Genomic DNA, 10,810 nt, shown 5'->3' with positions numbered 1-10,810 from the left:
TGTCCTGTTATCCCAATCAAAGTGAAAGCCTGCTGCTAAATGGTCGGATTCAACTGAAGTCTGGGGAAGCAGCCTCTGTGTGATTTTCTTTTTATTGAAATCCAGGATCACATAATAGCGATAACTAGAGGACACATCAAGTTAACTCGCTTGACTTTTGTCTTGGATTTGTATTATCTATACGCTCATTATTGTTTTCAGTGCATATTGCATAATATTTCTTAAAGCAACTGTATTTGAATCTTTTATAGAAAGAGTTTATTAGCCATGGTCCCATTCACATTCAGCTACAGTTTCTTATAAATGCAGCAATGAAAAAGAATATACTTCAGAGCAGCAACCATATTACAAAATCACTATTAAATATACTGAGAGGATCACACACATCATACATAACCAGCGAACATAAACCATAAGACACTTTATTCAGGTTACATATATTATGTAACACTTTTACAACTCTACCACCAGTTGCTCAGTGAATTATAAAATGCATAGAAAATTGCATTGAAAGCCAGATGACTACTCTCAGCAGTTTTACCTCAAAATCACCTTTTGTATCCTTACTGGTTTGATGCCTGCAGTAACAGATATATGATACATATTCTATATATGAAGGCTACTAGCAATATCAATTTTTAATCTGAAATGTACGCTGAATATATTGCAGCATATATATTAGCATATGCCAATATATAATAAATAGTCTGTTTCTAAAGCCTGCTAGCAATATTAATTTTTAATCTGAGATGTACTTCAAATATATTGCAGCATTCCAAAAGATTTCATTTTAATTACGGGTTATAAGACATGAAAGACTGAATACCATATACTACAAGGCCCCTGGCGCGCAGGGCGTAGGGTGTAGGGTGTAGGGTGCCAATTCATGTCATGATGTAGTGTTGATAGAGCCAGTGCCCAGGAGCACAGTTTATTTAAGTATTACAGGGCTGAATTACGATACACAATATGCAGCACACACTTGTGCAAATGAGCTGTTCTTCACATGACTGATTGCTTTGCTTTGGAAAAGAAATCTATCATGTATTCTGCAATACAGGGTGATTCATAACCAATGCACCACATAAAAATCATAACATGGACAGTAATTTGTCAATGTTCCTTGGCTTTTCACAATGACTAAGCCAACGGTGTGAAGTCAGGTGAGCAGGGCCTCTGCGTCCTATCCACCAGCTTGCCTGGGCCAGTGTATTTCTATTTCCTGTGGTGCGCTGCTAATGAAACACCCTGTACTGCGATATGTAAAACTGAAGAAACTTGTTAATCCATTGCACTGGCGGACAGGGTGGATCTACATACTGCTGTCCTAAAACTCTTGAGTGCAGATTATTTTCCATCATGTTTATATGGTATCAGGTGATGTCAATAAAAGGAAATCACTTGACAGATTCAAAGATGTTGCTGTTGAGATCCATCACTGTTAATATAGTGCTTCAACAACAGTGCACCTGCAGCAGGTAGAGGTTAAACAATGTCTTCGCATGTTCTACTGTCGCCGCGGGCAGCAAAACAAAGATTTTCAGTCTAGAAAGGGTTAAAAGAGCAACTAAGGCATTCAGATGTTAGTTCTTACTGCTAGATAATGACCGTGTCAGCAGTGCCGTGTCCAAAGCTAAAGGCATCTTTGTAGGTTTACGAGAACAGATTGAATTTAAAATAACACTTGAAGCATTAGGGGCAATCTCCATGTGGTGGGACTGATCGAGACATATATCCATCCTGAAAAAGCGGCACAAAACTACCACATTGTATTGTGCTAATCTTGTAAAAATTTTAATTAAAGGGGGGGGGGGGGACAGTAGATTGGATTGCGAACTAGGTTTCTTTGCTTGCCTTTGGTTGAATCAGGAAGTCTTTTGTGTGCTTTAAAATAACAAGATTGTTTTAATCGGGTTTGTCACTGGTGGGCACTGGGGGGGAGGGAGCATTTTGTATTTCAGTATGTAAGCTGCGGACTAGGAATTTCAGAGTTCAGTGTGCAGTCTATTCCCATGTGCTGCAAATTGTTGCTGGAGCCTCGCCTTTAATTATGCAGCAGTATGTAATGTCAGTGAAGGATTTTATGGTGTTTTTCTTAATATAAGCAAATAAAGTAAGGTAGTGTCTTTTTTATTTATTTTTTTCCTATAACCATGGCCTCGTTTAAAAAGCAGCTGTGAAGCATTTTCTGAATAATTTGTTCCTGCATTGATGATAAGTACTGCTAGGACTTGACCTGTGACACTGTCAGCTTAGAAATGTTTCCCCCAAGCCTTGCACTTGCCTTCTGAGTTTGCATCAGCCAAGATAATGGTAACATTTGCACTTACTTTACAGCTAGTGTTACCATGAAAAAATAATCGATTTCCTCCTTGGAAGTATTCAAGATTAGTAAATAAGCTGTAAGTACCTGGGGGAATTATCTTTTTAAACCCTGAAAAGATGATAAAAAAAAAAAAAGAATTACATAAAAAAATAAGTGCATGTGAAAAGAAAAATAAAATATCGTAAAAATGGTAATTACCTGTTACGCTGAAGACATTTGTATTTGTCATACTTGTAGCAAGGTGCTGTAAGTAGGCAATGGGGGTACATAAAACTGGATCTGTTTATACTGTTTAATTTTTAAATGCAGATTTTATGGCTGTTAAACAACAAAATTGGCTTTTAATGTTTGTAAGCTCCAGCTGCTTGATTCCTGTGTAACTACAGTCTTTTTGTCTCTGGGGTTGATCATTACTGGAGCTCTGGAGTTTTATTACAGCTTCATTAATTGGGGGTGCTTATTATTTTCTGGAGGGGTGGTTGGGGCTGTGTGTGGCAATACTGTGCATTTGGATATTTATTCCTGTAAACATTACTGTGACAAAGCCAGGGTTCCCTGGGCACAGGAGCCATTGCAGGGTGACAGGCTTGTATTGGTGCAGCTCTTTGCCGACCTGAGGTTTACTAAGGAACCACAGGGACCAGAGTCCTGGACTGAGGAACAATGAAAAGATGAACGTCAGCAATTTCTCTCGGCACATTTACACAACACCTTTCTCAAAGTTCAACAAGAATAAGCAGGGAAGTATTATTAAGAGACTTCTGCATTGATATTGAAAACGGTGACTCTCTGGAATTAGTCATCTTACTGTAGGTGATTTAGTTCCTTTAGTTTAGTTTTTTAGGGTTCACGGGGGTAGCCGACCACATTAAGTCACAGAATCAATACTGATCCATTCCACACTTGTACAGGGCATAGCTTAAATAAGTGAAACACTTGCACTGACTAAGATTAACGACCTGCTGGGACATACCCCTACAAAGTGGTGTTATTAGTGTTATTGATCCTTTTCTGCAGTATTTTTCTGTATTAGGTAGCTTCACGTTAGATGCTGTGGCACTTGGTGTTACAATCAGGAGTGATTCAGACCACTACCACCACAGTAAAGGGCTGGTTCTGAAGGGTTTACATGCTTCTCTTCACTACTCTAACACATTTGAACACTAGTCCCTCAACTCTGAAAGTGTCCCTTTCTGAGGAAATATTGGATCTCGCGTTACCTGCATCCACAGTTTAAGTAAAGCAGGTAAGCATGGTATGTGAGAACAATGATTTGACCAGCAAAGACAACCAAACCCAGTTGATCTGTCTTAAAATCCGAGCTATGCAATTGTAACGGAATGCATGCTGATAGCTGCTGTAGAAACAAAGCTTCAATGTCATTCTGTGATGAGTGTGTAAAACATTTCCAGCTGTGTATGTGTAAAAGTCAAAGGGTTAGTCTAGTCTTTATGTAGCAAATACGTAGACTAGACTAGGCATTTTTAGGATGGTACAGATTATGATCAGTCCCCCTGAAAACATCACTCATTTGAACAGTTTGTTTGGATGAGAAAACAAGTCTCCTGTCCTGGACAATCCTGTCCCAAGCTACTGAATTAGACCACTGTCAGCCTATCCGTAAAGCAGCATTAAAATAACTGTAAAAATAAAGTCTTGTTGTTTGTTATCACGTCTCACAGCAGCAACAGCCCTGATGTCCTCACAGGACAGCGGTAAAAAGTTTAATAAAGTATTTAGTTTAGCCCCAACAACATGTGGATTTAATACCGTACATATATTGTGAAGGGTGACGGGAGAGGTATTTGCTGCTGCAAAAGCCTGCGATTATGTGGTAAGGAAAGGTGAATAACTGTGCTACAGGCGCCACAAAATCTTCAATTCACCACTCTGGATTGGGTTTGTAACAGTCACACGGAGGGTGTGGCATTCTGTGTGTGTGTGTGTGTGTGTGTGTAAGTTCAGCGTGTTTTTTAGGGAGCCTAAAGGGCTCAGTGATGTACAGAAAAACAGTTTGGGTTTGTCACCCCCCCCACCCCAGCATTATATAACAGCTCATTTTAGGAAATTAATCAAACTGTTGCCGAACTTCTCCGCCTCTGGGGGCTCTAATCGCACAGATATAAATTACCCGAAGCCTATGAAAAATGGAAAACCCTGCGGCGACTCCTGCTACTGACTGCTGAAGCAACGGAGCACCTTTCTTTGAACCAGGTGATTTGTACAAGATATATAATTACTTCTCTGTATTGGTTACTGGCTACTATAGTTGTACATTTGTGTATGTATTATAAGCATTACATTTAAAGGTATTATTAAGTATAGTGAACCATATTCATAATGCCTGGTTTCACACGCTCTGATTAGCATTGATCTGGATTACACAGGGGTAGTCAAGTTGCCACCAAGATTGAACCAAGTTTTTTTTTTTTATCACCTGCTGAAATAAATAACTAAAAACTCTGTATAATCTTATGAGGGGGTATTCTCTAGCTATCATTGGAGCCACGTAATGAATCATTACACATTAATCTCTTGTCAATGCCAATGATCCAGGTCTCTCTCAGGACGAAGGCAACTATTAACTCCAGATTGAAATGCATGCAATCAAAGGGTCCTGAGTGGAGAGAGAAGGGGGGAGTGGGGGATACAACAAGCGCTAAAGCTGCACGTTCACCGAGACTGCACTTCCCTCAAGGCACTCGCTGTTACTCAGAACAATCAATTTGGAAATTAAGTAGCTAGGGTTTTGGATATCTTATAAAGGACGGGAACAACAGGCCAGTTTTACGACACTACAAAAGTCTACTTTTACTTACAGTATTGAGACAACTTGCACCAGTTGCACCAGCGTTATAGAAAGAATAAGTAACCTAGAATGGAAATGTCCTACTTACTCCTAAGCTGTTCTAAGCTAAGGTGCCAGGAGAATTTCTCCTTACAGTTCAGCATGTCAGCACACTTCCACCATGGCTTGAATACCCCCTACCTAGTGGTATTGTGATGTGAACTAATGTCCAAGGGAAATTGATTGAAACTATCAAACTCATTACACTTGTTCGCCAGTCCCAGATCTCTGGAGATTAAAGACGTGAGACAACTGCAATGTATTGCCCGAACTCTGTAGCACCAGAACAGTTTACTTGTTAAGTTTACTCGTTAAACCGCTGCCCTCAGTCAATTCAGATAGAATCCCTTTTTCCCACTTTGGGGTTCTAAATCGTGGATAAGTGCTAGTCATTAGTAATATATTTCTAAAAAGGTGCGCTTTAATCATCTGCATTTTTGAAGTTTATCATGAAGATCATGTCAGTGGCCTGACCAGGGTTACCTAGTGACCTTGCTATGATCTGCCCTGAGCACAGTCTGAGAGGTATGGCAAATAACCTTTCTGTTCTACAAGACAAGAAGAGCACAAGATGCCTTGATGAATACTTAAAACATGTAGATTCCCATCTGAAGTTCACACTCTGCCTATTTGCCTTGAGCTTTGGGGGCTTCTGGTTACAACGGGAGAGCCTCCCACATGTTTGCGTTGCCCCCCCCCCGAAGCGCTTGATCTGTCACGTGTGGAGATTAATTGAATCGCAGAGAGGATCACAGATCTTTTAATCCCTGTGTGCTACCTGGTGACCTGCATTTAAAGAGCGGCAGAACAGGGAAATGCACACTCAGGCACTCGCAAAGCTTATCGAGCTCACTGCAAATATTTACTAATGTTTATGTAAGTGATCCCGAGGATCACTGAGTCCCTTTCCTTTACTGTCAGTTATTTTTCCCTTTAAATTCCTCCCCCTTATTCAGTCCTTACGGGCGGAAAGGATCCCTTGAAGGAGTTTCAGAGATGTTAATTATTGCATTGTGCGTGGGACAACGGTGAAGGTTTGGTAATGATCAATAATAGGGCCTCGGTTATACTAAAATAAAGCCCTAAGTTTGTGGTTAGTATTTATTTATTTTTTTAATTGTGACCAACCAAGACAAATTATGTCAAATGCACAATACGGCAAAACTGAAAAAATACCGTGATGAACTTTCATAAGGGTTTCTTAAATATACAGTAGGTTGATGGTTTAGCAGTACCCTATGAAAAATACGCAGTTGGATGAGAAAATGGGAAAGACAAACACAGTGATCATTTGGTAAGGAATGATAAAGAATGTAGAAAAAAGATATAAACATTATAAGAGCGTGTAATGCCTTTGAATCTGAGGTTGACTATGGTGACGTTGTCCAGCTGGAAGAAAGACCTCGAGGACGGATGGCTACACAACCCTGCAGAGGTGTTCCACGTAATGCAAGGAAGAAGGCCGCTTGTCGAGTTTGTGCTGTTGCAGAACAAACTTTTGAGTTTGGAATAGTTGTCCATGCTTTTCAAGTTTTGAGGGGAGTTCCAGTATATTGATAGCAGCTTCTCAGGTGAGTGCGCGTTTTGTTTTCAAAAGCCAGCTTGCTTTATAAAACAAGTTTTGAGGTTGTTGTGCTCGTGGAATGCGCTGTGTGTATTCATGTTTGTATTTAAATAACTTTTCAAGTTGAGACTGTGCAAGCATGTAGCTGTTTTGTGGATCTATTTAGATTTGCTGTTTAGTTTTTGCAGATTTACAATTTTAGCAGTACGGTACACATAGCACGGGTTCAGGCGTCAAAGGCAAGGGTTTTCTATACTGTAATATATTTTCGTTTTAACTATTTTGAATTACCCAAGGTATATAATTGGTCAAAGTGAAACGTTGTAACAGCGTTCGGCAGGACTTCCTAAAAAGCAGACTTCAGAGGGACAGCGTATAATGGTACGTTATCGAAATTCGTTGCAAATTTCCAAGCCCCCTCTCCCAGTTATATGGGCGCTAGCAATTTATAATGCGGTCAATATTTACTGTCAGCTCAAGCAGCCACTTTGTGAACACTTGTACTTGGAAGTTCTTCTGTAGTTAATTAAGCTCATAGTAAAACATGTAATGATCCAGACTGCTTCGCAATGGGAGTCTTACATCCCTGTTGCACAGTGCATACTGCAATTGCTTAGTTTCCACATAATGGAATCGTAATATTAATTACATTAATAGTTTATGAGAGTTCAAGATGTGTCATGAGCTAATTATCTTTTTTGTTTGTTTTGCATGTTATGACCCAGTAAAGGAGTACACCACTTATTTTTTCCCTTTGCTTTGTAATGTAGCATTTGATTAAATTTCACTGATTTGATATTCAGGGTTGTTGTTATCGTTATTTGGCAGTAGGGGACGTCTGCAGAGCTGTTTCAGCCACTTATCGCCTGGCACAAGTTGTCATTTATTTTAATACAACAGAGAAAAAGAGAGGTACGCATAGAACACTAAATGAAAAAATTGTTTTATTTTTAATTTATTTATTAAAACATTAGAGAGAGAGAGAGAGAGAGAGAGAGAGAGAGAGAGAGAGAGAGAGAGAGAGAGAGAGAGAGAGAGAGAGAGAGAGAGAGAGCGAGCAGTTGAGAAATGCTATTCACTACAGCTTCAAAATGTATTTTTTTTTTTTGTGGCATGAATTGCCAAGTATAATTAAAAAAAAAAAAACAAAAAAAAAAAAAAAAAAAAAAAAGACACCGCAACAAAACAGTTTTGTACTAACCCAGAAAAGCAATCCAAAATTAATTTACCGCCCCACTGATTACTATTAATGCGTTGCAAATTTATTTTATGTTGCGCTGCGATGGAATGATAGTTCGGTTGTAACATGTTATATCCATGTGTAATTAACACAGGCATTACATTTCATTGAGACTCATGTGGCATCTTAATAGCTTCCTGCTTGAGGGAGTCGTTTTTTTTTTCTTCCCCAAAACAATATCCGATTCAAATATATATATAAACAAACAACATGGAACAATCAGTGCCATTGCACATAAACGACATTATTTTTGTTCGCGTTTTTTTTTTTTTTTTTTTTTTTTAATTATTACTTTTATTCATGACTGATTATGTTTTCTGATTTGATCTGTTCTAAATGTACAAAACATTCATGGCAGGTCTTCCTTTTTGTTTGAGTTCGCGTCTCCTTTCTACAACTGCCGTTAGTGCTTCAGGGAACATCTTTATTATTTATGAATTGTGAAGAATGCACACGTCTTTCCAAATTTGTTTCTAAATAGTTGGTAGGAATGTCATTATTAGGGGCTTTCTCCCCCTTAACACTATTTCTCTGAAGCCTCTATGGAGGATTTAATAGGTTGTGCAGATGACCGTATGTGTGTCCTGGTGCCCATATTAGTGGGTTGGGGTTGCGGTAAAGGTGTGTTTCAATTGATCCTTGATAGTTTAACTAATAGTAATGATATTCATTGCCTCCTGTATTGGTATGATCATATATTTATCTCAGTTCAGCTGACAGAAAGCAGAAGAATGGCATAAGTCATGTGTGTGTTGAAGAAGTTATTCATTTGTTTTACATTATTTTGCCAGATAACCAGTAACAGATAACCAGTAGATTCATGAGTCAACGCTGCTTGGAAATCCCTAAATACTGAACAACACCAGCTTGTATTGGTAATCTGTTTTCAATTATATACTACACAATATTGTATGATTAGATGTTGTCTAGATGTTGATTTTATATCATCAGTCAGGGTTGCTCTGGTAGGCTGTGCAATGCAGGGTTTAGAATTAGCAGGTACACACACCCTGTTACTAGCAGTAAGAGACTGGGAAGATTATGTGCTGGTACTGGATATGTTTGGAGGTTTTTAATTGCAAGTGACGTTTATTCTTTGTTCATTATTTATTTTGTGTCATTCTAACTTTATTCTGTAATTGTTTCTTTCTAACTTACTGTCTTTGTCTCTAATAGTTATTTTCTAACTGTCTTCATTTGTTTTCTCAGGGCTTAATTCTTGCTCTTTCGCTTTTGTTCTTTGTAACTTCATTTCTTTCTAACTAACTGTCAAAGTTACTTTATTTCTAAATTTCTAATTTGTTGTCGAGAGAGAGAGAGAGAGAGAGAGAGAGAGAGAGAGAGAGAGAGAGAGAGAGAGAGGAATCTACACTCACATTGATAAATAAACACCACTGTTGTGATTCAGGTCTTGTGTGTTGAAAATATTATCCAGTCTCAATCTGTCCCTACATACTGTACAAATAATTAAAGTACAAGTTGGTATTTTACATGGGTTTTCTCTGGCTAGCTCAGTTAGTAGAGCATTGGCCTCTGATTCCTGTCCCACATGAGGCATCTGTTAATCCCTCATTTTAAAAATATTGTTTAATTTACCTTGCAGACCTATGAGGTTTGGCTTTGAATCCAGTTCAAGTCATAAATGAAACCAAATTGAGAATCAGAATTATCTCCAGGTCCACATCACAAAATATAATATTGTTTTTCACAGTAGGTGAGCCAGCTTTACTCTTGGTGCACTGTGATAATTCAAGTGAGATGGTACAGTGCTCTAATTCACTTGCATGCTGTGCTGTTTCTCCTTGGGGGGGGGACCGGGTTAAAATCCAGCTGATTCCTTTCTTTATTTTCAAAGAAATGGGTTTTAACCTTATAGTCAGTGTGAAACAAATCTTTCCCACGGGAGCTGGTGGTGCAGTGGGTTAATCCCACAGCCTTCTGTCCCTGATTCATATTCAGGTCCCAGAAGTAAGTAATGATGTTGGTTGTGTTTCCACAGATGGAGGAGAAGGTCTGCCCTGCGGGGGGGTGGGGGTCTGGACTCCCCGCTAGGGAGGAGAACAGAAGGTGGGCGTGTTGCTATCTGAGAAAAGGGGAAGGAGGCAAACAGTACTTCTCCACAAGTCTGTCTTAAAGATTCTTATTATATGCACATTCAATACATTTTCAGTCATCATTCTATTACTGATTGCACATATAAGAATCTTTTAAGAGACTTGTGGAGAAAAGTACTTCCCCTTTTCTCAGGTAGCAACATGCCCACCTTCCACTCTCCTCCCTGGAGGGGGTGGACCTGACCCCCCCCCCCCCCCATCCTCTCCTTTCTCCACAGAGAAGGTCTTCACCTCCTTCTCCTTCATCTGGGGAAGCAAAACCAACATCATTACTTACCTCAGAAACTCACCTCCGTGAGCTGGATTCAACCTGCCATCTTCTGCTCCCACTGGAAAGCCTTGTTCCACACTGACTATATCAGCGAATCAGCTGGGTTTGAACTCCACCCCCAAGGAAGAAAAGTACAGCCACAACAACTAAATTAGATGACTGTGCCATCTCACCTCCATAGAAGTACTTGCTTTTTCATTGAGTATAAGGTCAATTAACCAGGTCTTTGAAATTAAAGGAAGGAATCCACTGCATTTGAACTCTGTACCACAAGAAGGACTCACTGTACCACCTGTCTCCTTGTGACAAGCTAGCAGTCTAACATTGTACAAGAGATTAACTTCTCTTTTCAGAGCTTTTACACCTGGAAATCGTGGATCTTATTGCACACTTGCAGAGTTTCATGTCACTGAAGAAACTGAGATAAATACCAGGGTAAATGCTATG

Source organism: Polyodon spathula, chromosome 20, assembly GCF_017654505.1.
Source record: "Polyodon spathula isolate WHYD16114869_AA chromosome 20, ASM1765450v1, whole genome shotgun sequence".
Classification (NCBI taxonomy): domain Eukaryota; kingdom Metazoa; phylum Chordata; class Actinopteri; order Acipenseriformes; family Polyodontidae; genus Polyodon; species Polyodon spathula.
The sequence above is the reverse complement of the archived record's forward strand: the minus strand, read 5'-3'. Positions refer to the sequence as shown.